Raw genomic sequence first — 24,667 nt, 5'->3', positions numbered from 1 at the left:
CTAACCCTCACCCGTTCCGTGTTCTAGGATTTGGGGTGATTTTCTGCCTTTCCACCGTTCTACTTTAAAGGGGTCTTGACCCCTTTAAGACTCACGGCGCCTGCTGTTTATGATCAATGCCCCCTTCATGTAAATTCCCGCCGCGAGTCGTCTTACTCTTTCTCCTGCTGTTGGAAGGTAAAATTTGGAGGAGATTAGAAAATAAAACTCCAAAGGAAATAATGAACATGGACCGAAAAAAAAAATGAGCTCAAAAGACTGCTCTGAGTTTAGCAATATTAAGCTTAAGTTTAAATTAAACGGCGTGTCAACACTGCAAGAAAACAAGATCTTGCACGATAGCAATCCAGCAAAGTTTTTTCAACAAAATCACATGAATATGCTCAGCTCTTCTCAGAATAACCAGTCCTTTTATTCCATTTCCAATCTTTTTTAGTTCCTTTTACAACGTTAAGTGAGCGAAACGTTTCACTTCAAGAGGAAAAATCCAACGTTTCGTCGCGCTGGATCGGACAAAAATGATGTCACTTCAAGATTCTGATGATGTGCCGGCCAATTTGTTTCTCTCGCCGCTAGTCGTATTGCTTTTTCTCCCTCTGTTGGTCACAAAAATTGACTTTGTATTGTGTCAAAATTATCATTATTATTATTATTATTTTTTCTAAACCGCAGTTGGTGATGCAACTTCCCGTCGTAAAAAAGCGGGCTGCAGCCAAGGGTTTGAGTGTCTCATTTCAAGGTGGCATACATGGAATGGCGAACGTATGTACGGTCGGTCGGTCGGTCGGACGGAAGTGACGTCATCACCAACCCAAAATTTCTCGCACCGATGGGTTTACCAAAATCTCTTAGCTATGGGGCTCCGCTCGCGCGCGCCTTGCGGCGCGCGCGGGAGCTCCGCTATTAAGATTTTTCTCTCTTTTTGGATCGCCCAGGCGTAATCCTCCGTTATGTAGGCCTCTTTGAACAAATGTAATTGTTTAATCTTACCTCGTTTGGACCATACAAGCTCTCTGTCTTCACGACTTACAAAACGTACTATAATAGGTCTGTGTCTTCCTTCCAATCTTCTTCCAACTCTATGCACAGCATGGTATCGAATTGTAGATGAGTCAATCCCCATTTGCTGAATTATATCTTGAATAACTGATTTACAGTCCTCATCCTCTATTTCCGATATGTTGTTGAAGCGAAGATTTTCTTTTCTCGTGTACTGTTCGAGTCTGATATTTTCCTCTTCCTGCTGCTTGAACTGGGTTTCAAGTTTCACAATTTTTGCGTTCAAGGCTTCAGTGACTTCAGGGCTCTTTGAGAGCTGCTCGAGTTTGACAATTTTTCCGCTCAACGTGTTAGTTCTCTCCAAAAATTCCTCAGCAACCTTTTTTCACGTCCTCCTTTACGCTTTCGACATCTTGCGTGGTCTCCAAACGTCTTTCGATATCTTTAATGGTAGATTTAATTCCCTCAATTTCAGTCTTGAATTCGAAGCGGAGGTTGTCTATATCAGTATGGATGTTCGCAAAGCCGTCCGTCACCACTTTGTTCAAACCATCTATAGAGTTCTGTAGCGATTTAAACTTCGAGGCGGCCATGTCAACTTCATCTACGGATGACCTCGATTCTTGTTTCGGACGCTTTCTGCCCATAAGAGTACAGAAATACTGCTTCTAGTAAGGAAAGCTTTCACAACCTTGTTAGTCGATTTCTTGATCCAGAAGTGCTGCCAGACTTACTCATTTAGCTGAAAAAAAAATCCATTCTGTGTAGAACTTCAGAGAACACGTCCGCGCGCCATGGCGGTCTTCCCCAGTCCCCATCGGAGTTAATTTTCTTACGGTTTGGGGTTATTCATTCTTACGTTTGGGAGTTCGTTTTCTTACGTTTGGCGGTTAGTCATTCTTACGTTTGGGGGTTATCTTTTTTACGTTCGGGGGTTAGTTATTATTACGTTTGAGGGTTAGTTTTCTGACGTTTTGGGGTTAATCCTTCTTACGTTTAAGGGATAGTTTCTTTTGCATTTGGGGGTTAGTCAGTCTTACGTTTGGGGGTTAGTTTTCTTACGTTTGGGGGCTAGTCATTCTTACGTCTGAAGGTTAGTTTTTTTACGTTTGGGGGTTAGTTTTTTTATGTTTCATGGGTTATTGATTTCCACGTTTGGGGGTTTTAATTTTTTTTACGTTTGAGGGTTAGTCATTTTTACGTTTGGGTGTTAGTCATTCTTACGTTTGGGGGTGAGTTTTCTTACACTTGGGGGTTAGTCATTCTTTCGTTAGGGGGTTAGTCATTCTTACGTTTTGGGGTTAGTAATTATACGTTTGGGCGTTATTTTTCTTACGTTTAGGGGTTAGAAATTATTGCGTTTGGGTGTTAGTTTTCTTACGTTAGGGGGTTAGTGATTCTCACGTTTAAAGAATAGTTTTTTTTACGTTTGGGGGTTAGTCATTCTTACGTTTGGGGGTTAGGGTTCTTAAGTTTGGGGTTGATCATTCTTAAGTTTGGGGGTTACTCATTCTTACGTTTTAGGGTTAATTTACTTACGTTTAGGGGTTGCTCATTCTTACGTTTGGGGGTTAGTTTTCTTATGGCTGGGGCTAGTGATTCTTACGTTTGGGGGTTAGTCATTCTTACATTTGGGGGTTAGTTTTCTTACGTTTAGAGGTTAGTCAAACTTGCGTTTGGGGGTTAGTTTTTTTACGTTTGGGTTTTACTTATTCTTACGTTTGAAGGTTAGATTTCTTAAGTTTGAGGGTAGGTGATTCTCACGTTTGGGTGTTAGTTTTCTTACATTTGGGGGTTAGTCATTCTCACGTTTGGGGGTTAGTCCTTCTTACGTTTGGGTGTTAGTTTTCTAAAGTTTGGGTGTCAGTCATTCTTACGTTTGGGGGTTAGTTTTCTTATGTTTCTTGGGTTAATGATTCTTACGTTTGGGGGTTTTAATTTTTTTTACGTTTGAGGGTTAGTCCTTCTTACGTTTGGGGGTTTGTTTTCTAAAGTTTGGGTGTTAGTCATTCTTAAGTTTGGGGTTAGTTTTCTTACATTTGGGGGTTAGTCATTCTTACGTTTGGGGGTTAGTCTTCTTACGTTTGGTGGTTATTCATTGTTACGTTTCAGGGTTAGTTTTCTTACGTTTGGGGGTTAGTCATTCTTACGTTTGGTGGTTAGTTTTCTAAAGTTTGGGTGTTAGTCATTTTTAAGTTTGGGGTTAGTTTTCTTACGTTTGGGGGTTATTCATTGTTACGTTTCAGGGTTAGTTTTCTTACGTTTGGGGGTTGATTTTCTTACGTTTGTGGAATTGTCATTCTTATGTTTGGGGGTTAGTTTTCTTACGTTTAGGGGTTAGTCATTCTTACGTTTGGGGTTTAGTTTTCTTACGTTTGGGGGTTAGTCATTCTTACGTTTGGGGGTTAGTCATTCTTACGTTTGGGAGCTAGTTTTCTTGCGTTTGAGGGTTAGTCATTCTTACATTTAAGGGTTAGTTTTCTTAGGGTTGGGATTAGTCATTTTTACGTTTGTTATTTAGTTTTTTTAGGTTTTGGGGTTACTCATTTTTACTTTTGGGGGTTAGTTTCCTTACGTTTGGGGGTTAGTCATTCTTACTTTTGGGGGATAGTTCTCTTTCGTTTCGGGGTTAGTCATTCCTTTGTTGGGGTTAGGGTTAGGGTTAGTCATTCTTACGTTTGGGAGTTGATTTTCTTACTTTTGGTGGTTAGTCTTTCTTACGTTTAGGGGTTAGCTTTCTTACGTTTCGGGGTTAGTCATTCTTACGTTTGGGAGTTAGTTTTGTTGATCTTACTTCTGGGGGTTTAGAGGTTAGTCAAACTTGCGTTTGGGGGTTAGTTTTTTTACGTTTGGGTTTTAATTATTCTTACGTTTGAAGGTTAGATTTCTTAAGTTTGAGGGTAAGTGATTCTCACGTTTGGGTGTTAGTTTTCTTACATTTGGGGGTTAGTCATTCTTACGTTTGGGGGTTAGTCCTTCTTACGTTTGGGTGTTAGTTTTCTAAAGTTTGGGTGTCAGTCATTCTTACGTTTGGGGGTTAGTTTTCTTATGTTTCTTGGGTTAATGATTCCTACGTTTGGGGTTTTTATTTTTTTTACGTTTGAGGGTTAGTCCTTCTTACGTTTGGGGGTTTGTTTTCTAAAGTTTGGGTGTTAGTCATTCTTAAGTTTGGGGTTAGTTTTCTTACATTTGGGGGTTAGTCATTCTTACGTTTGGGGGTTAGTCTTCTTACGTTTGGTGGTTATTCATTGTTACGTTTCAGGGTTAGTTTTCTTACGTTTGGGGGTTAGTCATTCTTACGTTTGGTGGTTAGTTTTCTAAAGTTTGGGTGTTAGTCATTTTTAAGTTTGGGGTTAGTTTTCTTACGTTTGGGGGTTATTCATTGTTACGTTTCAGGGTTAGTTTTCTTACGTTTGGGGGTTGATTTTTTTACGTTTGTGGAATTGTCATTCTTATGTTTGGGGGTTAGTTTTCTTACGTTTAGGTTTAGTGATTCTTACGTTTGGGGGTTAGTTTTCTTACGTTTAGGGGTTAGTCATTCTTGCGTTTGAAGGTTAGGTTACTTACGTTGTGGGGTTAGTCATTCTTACGTTTAGGGGTTAGTCATTCTTACGTTTGGGGTTTAGTTTTCTTACGTTTGGGGGTTAGTCATTCTTACGTTTGGGGGTTAGTCATTCTTACGTTTGGGAGCTAGTTTTCTTGCGTTTGAGGGTTAGTTTTCTTAGGGTTGGGGTTAGTCATTTTTACGTTTGTTATTTAGTTTTTTTAGGTTTTGGGGTTACTCATTTTTACTTTTGGGGGTTAGTTTCCTTACGTTTGGGGGTTAGTCATTCTTACTTTTGGGGGATAGTTCTCTTTCGTTTCGGGGTTAGTCATTCCTTTGTTGGGGTTAGGGTTAGGGTTAGTCATTCTTACGTTTGGGAGTTGATTTTCTTACTTTTGGTGGTTAGTCTTTCTTACGTTTAGGGGTTAGCTTTCTTACGTTTCGGGGTTAGTCATTCTTACGTTTGGGAGTTAGTTTTGTTGATCTTACTTCTGGGGGTTTAGAGGTTAGTCAAACTTGCGTTTGGGGGTTAGTTTTTTTACGTTTGGGTTTTACTTATTCTTACGTTTGAAGGTTAGATTTCTTAAGTTTGAGGGTAAGTGATTCTCACGTTTGGGTGTTAGTTTTCTTACATTTGGGGGTTAGTCATTCTTACGTTTGGGGGTTAGTCCTTCTTACGTTTGGGTGTTAGTTTTCTAAAGTTTGGGTGTCAGTCATTCTTACGTTTGGGGGTTAGTTTTCTTATGTTTCTTGGGTTAATGATTCCTACGTTTGGGGGTTTTAATTTTTTTTACGTTTGAGGGTTAGTCCTTCTTACGTTTGGGGGTTTGTTTTCTAAAGTTTGGGTGTTAGTCATTCTTAAGTTTGGGGTTAGTTTTGGGGTTACGTTTGGGGGTTGATTTTCTTACGTTTGTGGAATTGTCATTCTTATGTTTGGGGGCTAGTTTTCTTACATTTGGGTTTAGTGATTCTTACGTTTGGGGGTTAGTTTTCTTACGTTTAGGGGTTAGTCATTCTTGCGTTTGAAGGTTAGGTTACTTACGTTGTGGGGTTAGTCATTCTTACGTTTAGGGGTTAGTCATTCTTACGTTTCGGGTTTAGTTTTCTTACGTTTGGGGGTTAGTCATTCTTACGTTTGGGAGCTAGTTTTCTTGCGTTTGAGGGTTAGTCATTCTTACATTTAAGGGTTAGTTTTCTTAGGGTTGGGGTTAGTCATTTTTACGTTTGTTATTTAGTTTTTTTAGGTTTTGGGGTTACTCATTTTTACTTTTGGGGGTTAGTTTTCTTACGTTTGGGGGTTAGTCATTCTTACTTTTGGGGGATAGTTCTCTTTCGTTTCGGGGTTAGTCATTCCTTTGTTGGGGTTAGGGTTAGGGTTAGTCATTCTTACGTTTGGGAGTTGATTTTCTTACTTTTGGTGGTTAGTCTTTCTTACGTTTAGGGGTTAGCTTTCTTACGTTTCGGGGTTAGTCATTCTTACGTTTGGGAGTTAGTTTTGTTGATCTTACTTCTGGGGGTTAGTCTTTCTTACGTTTAGGGGTTAGTATTCTTACGTTTAGGGGTTAGTTTTCTTACGTTTGGGGGTTATTTCTCTTTCGTTTCGGGATTAGTCATTCTTTCGTTTAGGGGTTAGTTTTGTTACGTTTTTCGGTTGATGATTCTTACGTTTGGGGGTTAGTTTTCTTACGTTTGAGGGTTAGTCATTCTTACGTTTGGGAGTTGATTTTCTTACTTTTGGTGGTTAGTCTTTCTTACGTTTAGGGGTTAGCTTTCTTACGTTTCGGGGTTAGTCATTCTTACGTTTGGGAGTTAGTTTTGTTGATCTTACTTCTGGGGGTTAGTCTTTCTTACGTTTAGGGGTTAGTATTCTTACGTTTAGGGGTTAGTTTTCTTACGTTTGGGGGTTATTTCTCTTTCGTTTCGGGATTAGTCATTCTTTCGTTTAGGGGTTAGTTTTGTTACGTTTTTCGGTTGATGATTCTTACGTTTGGGGGTTAGTTTTCTTACGTTTGAGGGTTAGTCATTCTTACGTTTGGGAGTTGATTTTCTTACTTTTGGGGGGTTAGTTTTTCTTACGTTTAGTGGTTAGCTTTCTTACGTTTCGGGGTTAGTCATTCTTACGTTTTGGAGTTAGTTTCCTTTCTTTTGGGGGTTAGTCTTTTTTACGTTTAGGGATTAGTATTCTTACGTTTCGGGGTTAGTCATTTTTACGTTGGGGGGTCAGTCATTCTTTCGTCTGGGGGTTAGTTTTCTTACGTTTGGGGTTTTTCATTGTTATGTTTGGGGGCTAGTCATTCTAACGTTTGGGGATTAGTCATTCTTACGTTTGGGGGTTAGTGATTCTTACGTTTGGGTGTTAGTTTTCTTACCTTTGTGGATTAGTGATTCTTACGTTTTGAGGTTTGTTTTTTACGTTTGGGGGTTAGTCATTCTTACGTTTGGGGGTTAGTCATTAATAACAATAATAATAATAATAATAATAGTTTATTGGTAACCCTCTCGCAGCCTAAAAGGCTGAATTACAAGGATGGTCAGTTACAATAGTACAAGACACTACGGTATAAAGACAGTCAGATAAATAATTATATAAATATGATTAAAGCACAAATAACAGAGAAAACATAACAGAGAAAAGGATTACAACTGGTCTTGATACTTCATGATGCAGAAATCTGCGAACCGCTTTGTCTTGGGGACAAAGCGCACCGGAACACGTTCGCCTGATGGGAGGCAGTACGGCCTGTCAATTGACACGCGAGGAATTAATGGATTAAGGACAGGAGACGACAGGCAATCACGTTTGATAAAATTTATGCAAGCTTCTTCCCTTCTTTGGGAAAGGGCAGTGATGTCAGATTGAATTAGGGCTTCGTCATAGTGACAATTCGGCAGAATGATGCGTAGTGCCCTTTTTTGTACAGATTCTATAGCGTCATCTAAGTACTTTGGCAGAGCTGTCCACACAGGGCAGGCATATTCTAGTACAGATCGTACACTGCTACAGTACACTTGAACTAGCTGCTTGATAGTGAGGCCACTTGTCTTAAGCGCGCGCAGTGCGTACAAACGCTTGTTGGCCTTTTTGACTATATGCTCTATGTGTACGTTCCATGAAAGATCTTCAGAGATATAGACACCTAAGAGCTTATAGGTCACAACCCTTTCAATGACAGAACCCCCAACGGTAAGGGGGCCAGGGGGGAATGGGCTATACTGCATAAAATTAATGATCATTTCTTTGCATTTCTTAGAATTAAGTTTCATGCCTCTTAAGGAAGCATATGTATAGATATCGGATACTGTAGGTAAGATGGCGAGCACCTAGGGATGATTTCCATGGCAGTAGTATCATCTACATACTTGACTCTACTCTTACAATTAGCTGCCTTTCCGTTTACGAGAATGCAGAAGAGCAGGGGGGCGAGTTTGGTACCCTGAGGTGTCCCACCATTGAGCTCAACAGTGGGAGATAAGGAATTCCCAATCCTAACCCGCTGACTCCTATTTGTTAAGAAAGAAGCAATCCACCTAACAAGATGGGGGTCAACATCTAAGTTATTTAGTTCACTTAACAGTACATTGTGGTCCACAAGATCAAAGCCTTTATTGAAGTCTGAGAAGAAAATTCAATGTATCTGCCACAAGTGTCCAGTGTTTCTAAAAAAGTGTGCATAAAGAAGATAAGAGCCTGGGTTGTCGAGCGACCAGGGAGAGCAAATTGCTTATTATCCAATTTGTTAAACACACCGGTAATCAGAGATTCGGCGGCAAAACCTTCAAGTACTTTGGCTATCGGAGAGGTCAGTGAGATGGGTCTCAAGTCATTTTCAATGGACTTAGGAGGTCGGAGCTTTAGAACTGGGGCCACTATGGCTTGCTCAGTTGCGCTGGGAAATAACCTTGTTCTAGTGACGAGTTGTATATATCCGCCAAGACTGGGGAAAGCTCAAAGGCGAATTCTTTCCATACAACATTAGGGATTTCGTCCGGTCCAGGTGATTTCTTTGTCTTCAAAGCACAAAAAGTCTTATAGACTTTGTAGTCAGAGACATAGAGATGCTCTGGCACAGACCCCATCATAACAAGCAGAGGTTGTAAAGGCTTGAAATGGCTTGTAAGTCCACCAAGGAACTCATTAGACGACTGTGCGAGAGAGGCATCGTCAGTGATCTCACCACTGATCAGATGACTAGTCCAATCACCAGAGTAAGTGAGACCTCCCAATTCTTTGATATCTTTCCATCAGCGTGCACTGTTAGATTGTTGGAGGCTTGAGACCTTGTTGTTGTAAAACCTTTTTTTACACATGGAGCACTCTCTCTGTACCCTATTTCTCAGCGCCTTGTAGGCCTGAGAGGATTTTCCGTGTATGGCTAGGGCTTTCTGACGCTTGGCTATTAGGATCTTCAAACCAGCCGAGATCCACGGCTTGTCAGTTGACGACACCTTCACCTTACGCAAAGGGAGGAATAAATTCACAGCAAACGTTATACAGCTGTACAGGAAATCAACTTTCTCTTGGACACTGGGGATCTGTTTAATGATCGACCAATCCATTGATGTGACCCAGGCCCCAAACTCTCTCAGCCGACTTCTCCTGATGTCCCGTACCAGAATACTTTTTGGTCTCATTTTGTTGGAGGGATGAATGTAGCTCATAGTGCTGATCATGATCGCATTGTGATCACTGGTTCCAATCTTGGGAAGTTGTACTGGATTAGCCAGGAGATTGGGCTTGTTGGTAAAGCACCAGTCAAGAGTGGCATCATTCCGTGTAGGAAATCTGACTATCTGTCTCAAGCCAGTTGCCATGGTAACATCAGCAGACTTAATTCGTGTTGATGGAGGATTGAAATCGCCAATCACTATGGCTAAACCATCAGGGCAGCTATTAAGAAAGGCCTCAATATTCCTCTGAATGTGAGAAATCAGTAGCGGATTTTGTTCGGCAGAGCTGCTCGGAGGGTGATAAACAGTCCCAATGAGCAGAGCTGAAGTTCCTCTAGGCAGACGGTGTGGCCGTACTTTGACCCAAATCGACTCAATTTGAGGATCATCAAAGTCAGGTAGAAGATGGCATTGATGCGTTGACTTCACGTAAATACAGACTCCACCGCAGTTGGCGAAGCATCGGTCCTTACGGAAACAGGTATATCCTGATAACGCACAAGCCGAGTCCGAAATATCAGCATTTAGCCAAGTCTCCGTTAAACATATAAATGATGCATCGTTATTATCAGCAATTGCTTGCAGTTCATCGAGTTTGGGAAGAACCTGTCGAATATTGGCATTCTTACGTTTAGAAGTTAGTTTTCTTATTTTGGGGGGCTAGGGGTTACTTTTCTTATGTTTGGGGGTTAGTGATTCTTACGTTTGGTGGTTAGTTTTCTTACGTTTGGGGGTTTGTCATTTTTACGTCTGGTTGTTAGTTTTCTTACGTTTGGGGGTTGTCATTCTTACGTTTGGGGGTTAGTCTTTTTTACGTTTCGGGGCTAGTTTTTTTTTTACGTTTGGGGGTTAGTCATTTCTACGGTTGGGGGTTAGTTTCCTTAAGTTTGGTGTTTAGTCATTCTTACGTTTGGGGGTTAGATTTCTTACGTTTGGGGGTTAGTTTTCTCAGGTTTGGGGGTTAGTCATTCCTGCTTTTGGCTGTTAGTTTTCTTACGTTTGGGGGTTAGTGATTCTTTTGTTTTGGGGTTAATTTTCTTACGTTTGTGGGTTGGTTTTCTCACGTTTGGGAGTTAGTCATTCTTACGTCTGGGGGTTAGTCATTCTTACGTTTAGGGGTTATTTTTCCTAGTTTTGGGGGCTAGTGATTCTTACATTTAGGGGTTAGTTTTTTTACGTTTGGTGATTATTGATTTTTACGTTTGGGCGTTAGTTTTCTTACGTTTGGGGGTTTGGATGGTCTGGATGCGGTTTAGTGTTAAGTGTTATTTGGCGTTTTTTTTATTTATAAGTTTTTAGTGTTAAAATTTGTAAAATTTTAATGTTTAGCGTTTTAAAGAAGTTAACTGTTAAGTGTTAAAAGGTGTTAGAACAGTGATTTCAGGCATTAAAGATCAATAAAAGTTTCATAGAGAAGGCAAAAATGTTAGAAAAAAAGGACTAAGGTTCTTCAAACTTAGCCGGGTCTTATGATAAAGGCGTGCAAAACTAAAAACAAAAAGAGAAGAGCCTGCGCGGAACTGACCGAACTGGTCAGCATGCATACTTTATATTTATGGGCATACGTTCTTCAGGCATTTTGTTTAAAAAAGAATGAAGATAGGCCTGCGCGACTCCCACTCGCCTGTTTTTAGCCATGTTCAGTTATAGTTTTGCTCTAACGAGTATGTCTTTTAGGGAACGCCCTCTCTTGTATTAGATTAGTGGCGGTTCCTCAAAAATCTCTCTGAGCTTTGGTTGTTGCTCTATTAAATGCCATTTGCTCATAAGGATTTCCTTTAAGTTTGGCACTGATGGATGATATTGTGTTACAAACGGCAAGATTCTTTTATTTTCTTTATTCTTTTGTTGGAGGGCTTGTGATCTGTCTTGAAAATTTACTTGTGCGAGGGTTTTTTTTTTTTTGGATAAACCCTTTAGGGTAACCTCTCTCCGCAAGGTGCGTTTTAAAGGTTTTAATTTTCTCTTCGATTAATGTTTTAGAAGGGTTTGTCCTCAGAAGTCGTAAAGCCTCTCCTTTCACAAATCCCTTTTGACACCGGGTGGCTGACAGGACGAGAAATGTGTATATTAAAATGTCTTCGTCGGCTTGAAGTGGGTTCGCACATCAAGTACTGATTTTTTTTCGAAAAATATGCCTTTGTAGATGATGGTGTCCAAGAAAGTTATTTCAGTACCTGAAACTTCAGTCGTGAATTTGATTGTAGGGTGGTGTTTGTTTGCTTGTTCAACGAACTGTGTAATTTCTCCTCTGTTTGTGTTCCAGAGGGAGAATATGTCGTCTATGTAGCGTTTCCAAACGAGCGGTTTGATTGTGTTTTGGCTCATGATTTCTGTTTCAACTCTGCCCATGAAAATACTTGCAAAGGCGACTGCCAACTTTGTCCTCATGGCGGTTCCATGCGTTTGGAGATAATTGTTTCCATTAATGGAATGAATTTTCTTGTAAAATAAGCCTGAGCGCCTCTTTAAGTAGTGGAGTAGGGATAGGAGGTTTATTTTCATAGAATGCATCGTATGCTCTGCATACTGTTTGTATTCCCTCCTCCTGTGGTATGTTTGTATATAAGCTCGTTACGTCCATTGAAACAAGAAAAATCCCGTTTGGAACTTTCGTTCTCTCTATGAAGTTAATGAGGTCAGTTGTGTCTTTCAGAGATGATCTCTGCTGTTTTGCTATAGGCTGAAGAATTCTATCAACAAATGATGATAGTTTCTCTGTTGGGCCACCACATCCTGATATTATGGGTCTCCCGACTGGTGTCGGTTTGTGAATTTTAGTAAGTGTGTAGAAGACCGGAATTTGAGGCGGGTTTGATCTTTCACAAAGCCATTTTTTTAGTTGTTTCGTCTATGTGGCTTTTGTGGTAGAGTTCATTAACTAGTTGTATAACTCTGCGGTTTGTCTCCTCTACCATTGGTTTTTTAAGTGGTCTGTAGTGTTCATTGTTATCTAGTTGAATTTGACCTTCTTTGATTTTGTCTTGTATGCTGAATAAAACAGTGGTCGTCCCTTTATCTGCCTTTTTGAGGTTATTCTTTTTGTTGTGCTTTAAGGCCTTGAATGCCTTTTGTTCAGCTGCTGGAAGATTATGTTTTGGCTTTGTGGGTTTGATTTCTGCAAGTTGTATTTTAACCTCTTCTAAATAACTCTCTAGGGCAACTGACGGTTGTATTGGTGGTTTCCACGTAGATTTGACGTGGAACGAATGTGGTTCTTTATCGTGCCCGTGAAAAATATATCTTAGTCTCATTCTTCTTGCGAAATTCTCAAACTCACGCAAGAGTTGCAGTTGCATTTGTTTTTTGCCAGTCACTGGTGTAGGGATAAAAAAAATTGAAATGAAAGATTGCAAAAGTGTAATAACGACAGAGGAAAATTTTAATTGTCGGGCATAATGTACCCATCTGCTGAGAAAAAGTCTCAATGAACAAACACAAAATTGTTATGAAAATGACACAGTCTGTAAATTAATTGTAGATATTATTCCATATCGAATGTCCCCGTTTGTCTTGATTATTATCTTTCGCTTTTTTAAGCCATTTAATTTCCGCTTACATTTGTATCAAATTTAGTGTTACAGTGAATTTTTTAGTGTTAGATGTTAAACAGCCTAAAATTATTTTAACTGTTTGATGTTATAGAAGGAAACATTTTAGTGTTTAGTGTTTTCGAGGCACCCCCATCCAGACCCTCGGTTAGTCATTCTTACGTTTGGGGGTTAGTTTTCTTATGTTTAGGGGTTAGTCATTCTTGCGTTTGGGGGTTAGTTTTCTTACGTTTGGGGGTTAGTCATTCTTACGTTTGGGGGTTAGTTTTCTTACTTTTGGGGGTTAGTGATTTTTACGTTTGGGGGTTAACAAACATGTCGCAACTAAAAACTGACTTAAGTTCAACTATTGCGGTCTGTTTTGTCTAAATTACAGCCGATTATAAGTCGCTCAAATGTACATAATAAAGTATTTGTAATCCAAAAAACCAAGAAGACAGCGGTAAGATGCTCACTGCTAGCTATGCTAACGAAGTTGACCTTAATATGTAGTTTTGGATTTTAGGTTGGCTTTTTACTGTTTTGACGGTTGCTGGAAACGGACTCGTCGCATTTCTGGTTCTTAAAAAACCACAGCTGCAAACCAAACCGAACTGCTTCATTCTGTCTTTAGCAACCGCGGATTTTTTCGTCGGAGTTGTCTATTTCCCGCAGATTTTCATCCATAGCTTCACCTGCCATTCATACGTTTGTGATGGCGCGTTTTTTATCACCCACCACTACTTCCAGTTTTGTTCCAGTACAAGCCTATGCACCATGTTAGCAGACCGCTACATCTCAATTGTGAAACCGATAAAATACGTCGCTATGATAACACGCAAAAGAATCATGTTTTTTTTGGTCGCATCGTGGACTGCACCAATGATAGCTTTCGTCGTACCACAAATCACTATTCTACGATTTGCAAATGAAGAGCAAGACAGCATCTTCTCAATATTGAAAACGCTGACGTTTAATACGCTTCCGATGATGCTAGTGATCGTATTATCGACGCGTGTTTTAGTTGTTGCGCGGAACTTTTTTCGTGAATCGCACACGTTGAATTCTCAAGTCCGTTTTAACTACAGAAGTGAAACAATTAGGCGTAAAAACAGCCGGCAGATCTGAAATCTTCGAAAGACAGGCAACCGCAAAGATGATGATGGCAGTCATGGTTGTGTTTATTCTGTGCTCTGCAGCAGAACATTTGAAAGCTGCTCTTCTAATTGGAACATAAATTGTGATCTATCTGCCAACATTGCTTACATTCTCGATCTCCTCTGTATTTTAAATTCAGCTGTCAATCCAATTGCGTATGGATTTCTCAAGAGAGATTTCAAAGAACAGTTAAAACGACTTTTCGGTCATAATAGACACAAACACCGTCAGAAAAATAAATGCTTTGGCTGTAATCATGGGCATGTGTATAAATTAATTAAGAAAGGACTGATTCGAACACAGGTGTACAAACAAATACAATGAAATGTGAATTCAAACACACATATAAGCATCGACGACGGCAACGGCAAGGACAACGCCACAAAAAAGGCCGTATGGTTTATTATAAACAAGAGCAATCACCCTGCACGTGCGTTTTTAAAAATTTTGCTACATTTCTTCTCCGTCCTCTGGAAAACAGCAACGTGAAATGACCAAATTCAAGGTTTTATGGAGAATGTAACACAAGACGGTGAATTTCTTATCTTGAACGCCACTCCCACCAATTAGTTCCTGGGTAGTTTGTCGTTTGTGTAGGAGTTGAACGAGTTAAAAAAATCCCGAAGTAGCACAAATGAAATGAAGTTATATTTTGAAGTGACGTTTCGTTGGCGTTGCAGTCTTGCATTCGTGAGGTTCGTGTGGATGTAAACGTGAAAATAATGGTTCCGTTTTGTTAACAACAAACCTACTAGTGCACAAAAACTAAAATGATTCAGCTTTATCTGCGGATGTCTAGGATGGTAATGGATTGCAGCTTATTTAAAATTGCCTCATACGTATCTCGGAAAAATGGCTTTAAAAAAAGTGATTATAAATACGGTTTCTTCTTGCTCAGGGAAATCTTCCAGGTGCTCTAAGAGCAATTCCATGCTAGAAAAGAGGTTCTTAGTCAAATATTATATTTGAGTACGTTTGACCAATGTAACGTAGAGCAAAATCTCCATGACAGTGCATCTTTCAGCAGGGCTAAAATTGCCATGTAATCAGCCCCTACGTTGGTCAGCCGTGAGCACATGACCTTAAGTTTTAATCTTTTTTTTTTTATTCATTTGAACGCTATTCCTATTTACTTTGTTGCTGGATTGTTCGGCTACATTGCACAATTTGAACGAATTGAAATAATCGCGACGTAGTGGAAATATGGTGGTGTTGGCGTTGCCGCCTTCCCGGTAGGCGTGCTGGAATTTTGTTGCCATTACATAGCGAATTTCAGCCCGGCCTGCCCAGCCCGGGCTGAAATTTCAGCCCGTGCGCATTATTATTTGAAATTTTGCGGGAAGAGTGAACAGAAATCAAAATGGCGTCAAATATTCCACTTGTTCAATCGGGGCATTGCTTCTCCCGCAATTTAGCCTTTTGTTAGCACTCAATTTCCAACTTTTTTGGATGGTGGCAGCTAACAAGATGATGGAGCACAAACGAAAGAAGAAGGAACGTCGGTTCCTCCCGAACAGCTTCATTTGCTTCACCTCCTCTGCGTTGAAGTCACCGTGCTGGTAGTCCATTTTCGATTTGTAATTCGCCAAGCACCAAATAAGTTTTTTGATGTTATCACCGTTATTCCACTGAAACCTGGTAGCCGCCATCTTGTTGCATTGAAAACAAATCATTGCGCATGCCCACGTCACTTTTTTACCCAGGTGACCTCGCTTTTCAGCCCGGGCTGAAATTTCATTCTCATTACATGAAGTTTTTCAGCCCGTTAACCCTTGCTGAAATTTCCAGCCCGGTTTCAAAAACCGGGCTGGAAATTTTAGCCTGGGCTTTCAGCCCGAGCTGAAACTTTCTTCATGTAATCGCAAACGTCGTCGTCAATTGACGACGCACTCTCTTCTTGACGCTGACAAGACAAGATTGTTTCGTAATACCAAGTCAGTGTTTTCTGGACGACTATCTTTACTTTATGTATTAATTTAAGCCAAAGGTATTTAAAGATTTTAGAATTTCTCTTAAAGGAAAGGTCCTGATCCACTTGCTCATTAGCTACAGCTATTAATAATTTGTTGACAGGGGCAAAAACCGTAAATAACTCAAGGCTAATTAACACGTAACGATTGATCAGGCCGGCTCAGCCCAATTTTGCAAATCTGATTTATAGAATTAAATTAGGTCAATTCAGTTTCATTCTGCGCTACACCAATAGAAAAATAAATCGGCGGAGAAATTGCAGCGTGTTAATTGTCCCATGCAATTGAACCTACTAATCCAACCGGCAGATAAATCGGCGCGTTAATTACTGTCTTTTTGTAGAGCTATACGGATAATTACTAATTGTTATAAAGTTTTGAACTTCCTGCAATTCTAACACAAATTTTCACGGTTCACAAAGGGGGTTGAAAATAAAAAAGGGCACAAAAGAAGTTACAAGCGCAAAGAGCGCAGAAAAAAATTGGCCAAAGAAAAAAAAAAAAAAAACGGATTGAGACACACACAGAAAACAACGAGAAATTCATAAAGAATTTTTCAAACCAACAACTTAGCGACAGCCAAGTCAGCGTTATATCTAAAGGGCTCAAATTTGTCCCGACACTGGTGACAGACGAGAAGAGGCGCCTCTGAGCGGACTACGTGAGCTTACAGTCGAAATCTTAGTGTGCTGCCTTGACTCCGTCTTATGAGGGGAATGACAGTGATTTCAAAGAAAGCTCGAAATGGTAAAGTAAGCTACAAAACACACAAGAATACACCAGAGGTGATTCAGTTTAATTGACTTTATTGAATGAAAGTTCATTTCACACTGAAGATGGCAGAGGCAACTGCCGAAACATGTCTGTTGTAAAACTCAGGAGTGTCGTGTTTTTCTGAAAATGAATAAAAGTTAAATTTAGCGTATTTTATTTTCCATACAAAGTCTTATAATGCGTTCAAATTCTCAACGGCTGCCTGTAACCCAATACCGCTTGCACTCAAAGGTCATCGTCTCACTAATTATTAATTATCACACGCTCTCTAGTGACGCGAACTTGGGCTGCTTGTGGTCACAAAACGAATACAAAGCTATCACAGAGCTGAAAAGAACGCTAACATTGTTCTAAAAACAAAAGCAAACAAAGGCACAACAACTGTCATCATGAATAAATGTGATAAAATACAAGAAGCTCAAATTCAACTCGACAACACAGAACATTATTACCCTCTCTAAACATCACAAAGCCGAGTTCACGAGTTTGTTGCACAATTGCATCAAAATAACTTTATTGAGAACATGACAAAGAAATGGTTTTCTCAAACGCGAGACCCGCCAAGAATACCAATATTTTACACCCTTACTAAGATCCACAAACCAAATCCGGTCGGAAGACCGATAATTTCGGCCCTACAGAAAGATTATCATCTTTTGTTGACAAATTACTTCAGCCCATCGCACAAAACTGAACAGAAATCGTATCTAAAAGATACAACGGATTTCGTAAACTTCATAGAAAAGACAAGGGTCACTAAAGATACTATCTTAGTATCAATGGATGTAACAAGCTTGTATACAAATATACCAAAGGAGGAGGAAATCACAACAGTAAGCAAAGCATACGAGACATTCCACAACAATAAACCTCCTATACCATCACACTATCTCAAAGAAATGCTTAAAATTATCCTTGAGGAAAATTCATTCGAATTTGTTAGAAAAAAAATTACCTTAAGACCCATGGAACTGCAATGGGTACAAAAATGGCCGTTGCATTTGCAAACATCTTTATGGCCGATATTGAAACAAAAATCAATAGAAAAAACAAAACCAATAGAATGTAAACGTTTTATTGATGACATTTTCTCACTGTGGGATAGTGACAAAAAGGAAATTAACCTATTCATTGAACAAGCTAACAAATCCCATCCTACTATTTAATTTACGGCCGAAATTTCAGAGAACGAGACAAGCTTTCTCGACACAATAATTTTTAAAGGACAACGTTTCAGAAATGAATCGGTCCTTGACATCCGTACGCATTACAAGCCTACTGAAACCTTTCAGTATACACATTTCACCTCAAGCCATCCCTCTGTACTCAGACCACTGAGAAAAAATTCTTCTGAAACAACGTTCGAAGAAAGTATCTCCAAATTTAAATCGCGCCTCATAGCGCGCGGATACCGCACAAGATGATACAGACAACGTTATCAGAAGTCAACTTCGCCGGAAGACAGTCGGCACTACAGCAAAAGATAAAAACTCGCGATCGTAAACAAATCTTGCCTTTTGTTACAACGTACCACCCATCGGTGCGTAACCTTAAAGATATATTGATGCAAAACTCAGGAAGTTCATACAAAATCAGCCTTTGCTGAAAAGCATATTCAAAAATCCGCCAATTATATCCTCCAAGAGAGGACAATCTCTTAAGGACATGCTCGTTGGCGCAAAAATATAAAGGCAGCGTTCATAAAAATGTACACCACATAACGCAGTGAGCCGTGCAGGCCTGTCATTTCTATTATTATCAAAAAAGAATGCCCTATGGATCACATGAATTGACAGGTGAAATTCATAAACGGGATTATTTAAAGAGAAAAGCAACCCTCGAAAAATGATGTGACGATTTGGCAACAATAAAAACGCACACGTTATGAGACATACCATGCCATCAGACTAACCAAACAGCAGTAATTCATGCATTAGTTATTGAATGAATTAAAAAAAAAAACGCGCAAAACGTATGTACTGATTGATGAGCTAAGCTCACGCAAGTTTGGTAATGGGCCATTTGCAGGTAACGGTCACAAGGTACAAAATCCGCTATGCCGGAGAGCTACAGTAGCTACATACTGGGACATCCAAAACGAAGAAAATTCAAATTTGAATGGACAAAGCCGCTTTGTTTTGGATGTCCCAGTGCGCAACAAGCATGGCATGTTTTGTACCATGTGTCCGTTTACTGCGTTATCTGTGTCCGTTAGCCTCACATGTGTGACATCAAACTGCTACGAGAGTAAACAAAGTTTTTGATTGGTTCTACCGAAAAAAAATATATTGATATGAAATACAGTACATGCTGTCATTTAGTAGACCAATTTATGTCCTCATAAATTTAAGTTAATGGGACAACCATGAGAGATTACGTGCTGGTTGTGTGACATGCTTTAAGGTAGGGGGTAGGGTTTCACAGTCCAAAGTTTATCGGGATCACATGCATAAGTAACGCAAACTGTACGCTGAGCCAATCAGAATCGGCTGGTATTTCACTGTCAATCAATCCTCAGACATCGAGCACGAGTTGTGTGTTCATTCATTCCTTCGCTGCGAGCTAGCAAACTGTAGTTGTCTTGTTCTACGACGTGTTTTTCTCTCCCCCCCCCCCCCCCACCCTATGGTTTAAGCATGTCACACACAAATTAACTCTAGTATTACACAATGCTTGTGAATTTATGAATAGTTATAATATATCTTACTTAAGCTGCTAAGCTGGGCCTTGGCCCCCACGTTACGGGATCCTTGACTAGCTTTCCTATGTACAGCCAATATACCTGTTTCTAATTTTCAGATACACAGCAATATGCATTGATATCTCTTTATTCGAAACGTTCCAGTTATGAGCTATTTTTGTTATTGTTAGCAACCAATGCTGTTGGTATTAATTTTATGCAGTTTATATGCATCAAAGACACTGAATGAACTGATTAGCCTTGTCTAATCCCAAGGACTACATAATTGTAGTAAGGAGTTAGTCTATAATTTAGATTTGTCTAATCAAAATACACAAATAAACTTTGGGCTGGGATGAAGTGCTCCCTTACAGGCACTCTTGGCCCCATAGACTCACAGAATTGATGGGTTACCATGGTAACCATGAGTCTAAACTCCCTTAGGACTAGGAACCTCTCTCAGGGTATTGTGACCTGCAGCCCTGAGGGGGAGTAGGGACCTTTTCAGGGTATTGTGACCTGCAGCCCTGAAAGGGAGTAAGGACCTCTTTCGGGGTATTGTGACTGCAGCCCCGAAGAGGATTAGGAACCTCTCCCAGGGGTTTGTGACCTGCATCCCCGGAGAGGAGGGGGCTTTGACCCCCCTTACCAAGCCAGATTAGTGATTCAGTTATTGATGGCATTTAGTTCCACTGGCCTGCTATTGGAGTACTTCATTCCCAACCCCTTACCCCACATATCATTGTTGTGTTCTTATTTTTCATGGGTTGGAAGCATTAATTAAAACTTTTGTACGATGATATTTCAATCTTGAAAAACAATTTAGATGCCAATCAGTTTGCACTTCACATGCACTTTGCCTGGCTACAACAGACTAACTTAGTTTGCATGTCATGGATAAAGAGAATGAGGTACAGATTGTTCCTCAGCTGTACCCATGGTGGAGTGGTATCCATGTGACGCACTTGAGGGAGGGGGTCCAGACTGTCCATGTGATGCACTGACTGTGGGTACATAGACTGAGGTGCGTAATTAAAGGATGTGCCGTACTCTCCATCTCCAGATCAGACAGGACGTCGGTTATCTTTTTCTCTGGTATCATCCTCTGCCTCCTGTCAAGTGCCTTTAGTATTTAGCAACAAGGCTGCCAAAGATTTCCTTAGCGGAGGGTGGGAATTTCAGGAAATCAGGCTACCTGTTTTTTAACCCTACACACTCTGTTTTTCCCTCAAACGAACTCTTTATTTTACCAGACTCTGACAAAAATTTAGCTTGGGTCACCTTACCTGCGGTAAAACTGTATGTAACTTTGGGACACAAGGTTTTCCATCGTAAAGTAAGCGGTAAAAACGTTTTCAAGCTAAACAGTTAGGCAAAAAACTATGTTAATGCAGTTTACTTTGACTTACCTTCAGTTTCTTCTTCGGTTTTCCAGTTACGACCCGATTGTGGTAATCATCGCAAAAAATGTTCCACAAATATTACTGGGCCTCGTACTCATTGATTAGTTCTCAGATAAAACTATTACTCCACTTCAGGAGATTCTCACGGCCGGCTTTTTTGGAGTTTTTTGCTTTTCTTGTTCTCTGCTCCACTATCATCACGCGGTGCAGAAAACATTTTTTTGCATTGTTCCTTTTATTGTTTTAGTCTCACCTTTTTCTGTATATATTTTAGATTCGTTGCTTATTCCATTTTGTCCATCAAAGGCTGTAGTTACCCTTACACAGTTTTAATGAATTTCGAAAATTTATGTATGTCTTAGACGCTTTGCGAAGAAATAAATCGTATTCCATGTTTCGTTTTGTTTTTATGAGACAACAAAATCCCCCAAAATAGGCCGTTTTCTGCCATATTGAATACAAAAAGGAGCAGTTGGGAGACTGGCAACTAACAACATTGTGACGTCGACCCGGTATCTTAGCCACGGAGCATTTGCTCATTTGTCACTACATGGTCTATACTGAACTTAAAATGTGTTAGGAATGTATGTGGTAGGTGAATTTGCTGCCTTCTCAGACATGCAGAAGGGTATAGTTCTGCACGCTATACTGTTCGATAATGATGAAGCAAGGAAATGCAGAAAGAAATAGATCGATTTCATGAAACAAAAGCGGGCTTACCCGGAAAATCGTCAATATGCTCCAAGGACTTCACAAACGACGACTTCATGCGTCGATTCTGATTTATTGATTAAGTGAATAACAAGCCAATCCTCTAAAGACTGAAACGAGATAATATCGGTATAAATGTGACGCCAACTACCCATGCTAAAGCGGTGACAACAAGTCCACTGGAGCCACAGGACACCAAAGCGTCACTGAAGCGTATGTGACACAGATAACCATGCAATGGGCAAAAATGGCACCCGATTTGAAATGAACTTTGTTTTCAACGAAGGCCTGTGTCTCAATAAATAAACTTGATCGAAAATTAGCTGCCCAGGAAGGACCGCACATCATCCTTCTTGCCATATGGAGAGACAGGTAAGCGAGTGCTTAAGTTTCAAGGAAATTTTAGCGAGGTTTTCGAAGTGCTCTCCTCAGATGACGGGGCAAATTTTATTCAAATTGGACTTGTAGTTTCCTACATTTTCATTAACATAATACAGTGATGCACGTGGACCAGCTGCTGAGAGATAAACCGCTTAAAACAGCGTTTGGAAGCACTGAGAAGCATTGAAAACACAGCAAAACACACCGGGTAAGCTTTTTCAGACTTTAGTATATTTTTTTGTGGTTTTTGTGGGAATATTGTTGTCTAAATTTCGATTTAATTTTAACGCCATACAAACTCTTCAATCATGCTTGCATGGTAGCCTGTGTCACATACGCTTTGGTGACCTGTGTGCCAAACATCGCCGCGTACGAGTAGTAAGAAATGTTTCCTTTTTTTTAAAGCTTATTGGTGCAGCTAAAACAAACCTACTGAAATGGTAAACTTATTTTAATTCATAATTGGTCTAGACTCACAAGAATGCAAAGAAGCGAATGGAGTCTTTTACTTCTGAGACTGTTGTCTGTTGGCGAGCGGATGAAGGGCCACAGTGACATGATAAACTGCTTTTTTTTTTCTTTCTCATTTCCACGTGTATAAATTTGGGAGTAGGCATTTCAAGAAGAACGAATCATTTTTTTAAAAAAACTCCAGTCTTGAATTTGTCTGTGACGAACGAGGTTATGAGTCTATCTAACATGTCGGTCGATTGACATGTTCCAAATTAATCTCGTAGCCAGATCTCAGTTGGTTCGGGAATGTCGAAATGTGAGATCTGGTAAAGTTCGATACAAGGCCATTTCTGGTTGGTTACCAGAATAAAGAATGCCTCATTCTAATCTGTTCTGTGATTGGCTCTTTTCTTTTGTGTTTAGTTTTAGCTCAGTTCGGGGAAGAAACAAAATCGCTCCGATGAAGATTGTCATGCGAGGTTTTAATACATACATGCCGTTTGTGTGGGGAGAGAACAGTGAGAAGTTGTATTTTCGGAAGACAACAGCGACTTCAGCCGAAAAGAGTTTCCAGTAATGTAACGGCCTTGCCAAGTAACACAAGTTTCCAACACGATGGATATAAGCTTGCTTACTTTTGGGGAAAAAATGGAGGTAGGGCTCATTTATTTATTTTTGTTTTTTGAATTTCTTGACAAAAAATGATTATTTATTTAGTAAACGCCAATTAATTTTCCCAATATACTTTACCTTGAGTTCCTGAACACGCGCGCCGCATTGGTAGCATATTTTTAGTTTTTGTCTTCTGCTAAAAGACTATTTCTCTTCTATAAATTGAACTGGACTTTGGGTAAAAGACTTCATAGTATAATATTAGACCTTTCAGGCCAGTGTGCTTATTCCTTCAAGATCCATACAACATCTCTCATACGACTTCTTTGGAGAAATTGTTAGAGTGTCCACACAATAATATTATTCATCTGGTGAAATCAATATCCCTCCCACCCCTCAGCTAAGACAAATGAAAAAAGGTCTGACTTCTGACCACCAAAATAATAGTAATGAAACCCACACCACAAAACAGAACACCTTGTCTGAACCGATTAGGGCTCTTTATGTAAGTGCAGTAAGTTTAACTTTATCCCCTCTCCCCCACCTACTGAGTTAAAAAAAATTAGGACCCGAAATATAAAACTAGCCTTCCTCTAAAATAAAAATGGGGACATTGGTTTACATGTCTGCACCACCTAATGTTTTGCAGATCTCTACTTGTGCTAGGCTTTAGAAAAGAAGTAGTTTTAAAAGGAGGACATGCCTCTTTAGATTTGACATCACTTATGGCTCTTAGAATCTTTTTGCCACGTTCTTTTCTTCAAGGTAGAGGAATTTCTCCATCATTTTATCATTAGTATGGAGTCCTTGAAGCACTAAACACACTTCATTTACTAATTCCGTGGTTAATCCTGAGCACATTCTCCGATACAAATAGTTATCACTGGCCTCAGTTTCTCCTTTATTTCTTGTTAATATGCTAAATAATTTCTTCCACCTAATTTCCAGGGAGAAGCAAGTTCCTAAAGTTCCTTCCAGTGATGTGATATCTTCAAGGGCTAAAACAGCTGGACACAGCTCAACGCATAATTAAGGACAATGACAGTCATTTCACAACAGATGTCACAACAGCTGCATTTCTCACACAAAAGCCATTTGAAACCAAAGTGGTTAAGCAAAAATTTCCCCTGCATAGATTTCTGGGGTATTTACACTAATCTGTCATAATGGGTTGCATTAATTTCTTCAAGCATTAATTTCTTAAAGCTTAAGTACCCGAGGCACTTATTCAATTTAGCTGTCAAGCAGTTCGTAGATTTCAAAGTATCAGACCAGCAACACATTCCATCAACTGAAACCACCATCCGAGTTGTCATGCCATTTAAAGATCAGGCCTCTGCTAATGTAGTGAAGAAACGTATCACAGACCTCAGCTCAAAAATCAAGACCACAATCCAGCCGGTGTTCATTAGCAGAAAACTCAACGAAGACCTTAAAGTTCGTTCGAGAAGTCAAGCCTGCCACTGTTAACCAACAATGTCTAGTTTATAAATTTCAGTGTAACCTGTGCGATGCAGGATATGTTGGTTACACTCGCGGCCACCTCCACGAACGCGTTGATGGACACAAACAAATTTGTAAACACTACTTGAGCGAACATAACTCGAACGTGCCTCGCTGTCTTTCAGAACAATTTCACGTGCTAGCTAAATGTTCTAACAAGTTTGATTGCCTAATTAAGGAGATGCTTTTCATAAGAAAACTTAAACCATCCCTAAACGTGCAAACAGACTCGATTCGCGCAAAGGTATTCACCTGAAGAACTTGTGATCCTTTGTTAATAT

At 39.8% G+C, this 24,667-nt stretch overlaps 1 protein-coding gene and 1 long non-coding RNA gene across 2 annotated transcripts in view; both read left to right on the top strand.

Annotated features, from left to right (window-relative positions):
- LOC146459643 (L-rhamnose-binding lectin ELEL-1-like) overlaps positions 1-24,667 on the top strand; it is a 142,278-nt gene that overhangs the window by 22,145 nt on the left and 95,466 nt on the right. The gene's annotated exons all lie outside the window — the stretch shown is intronic.
- On the top strand, positions 22,685-24,066 carry LOC146459648 (uncharacterized). The gene is made up of 3 exons (XR_014857864.1): positions 22,685-22,925; positions 23,533-23,648; positions 23,832-24,066. It is a non-coding gene; the product is annotated as an uncharacterized LOC146459648 (long non-coding RNA).

Source organism: Pavona decussata, unplaced genomic scaffold, assembly GCF_977016875.1.
Source record: "Pavona decussata unplaced genomic scaffold, jaPavDecu1.1 SCAFFOLD_218, whole genome shotgun sequence".
In the NCBI taxonomy this organism is placed as follows: Eukaryota; Metazoa; Cnidaria; class Anthozoa; order Scleractinia; family Agariciidae; genus Pavona; species Pavona decussata.
The sequence above is the reverse complement of the archived record's forward strand: the minus strand, read 5'-3'. Positions and strand labels throughout refer to the sequence as shown.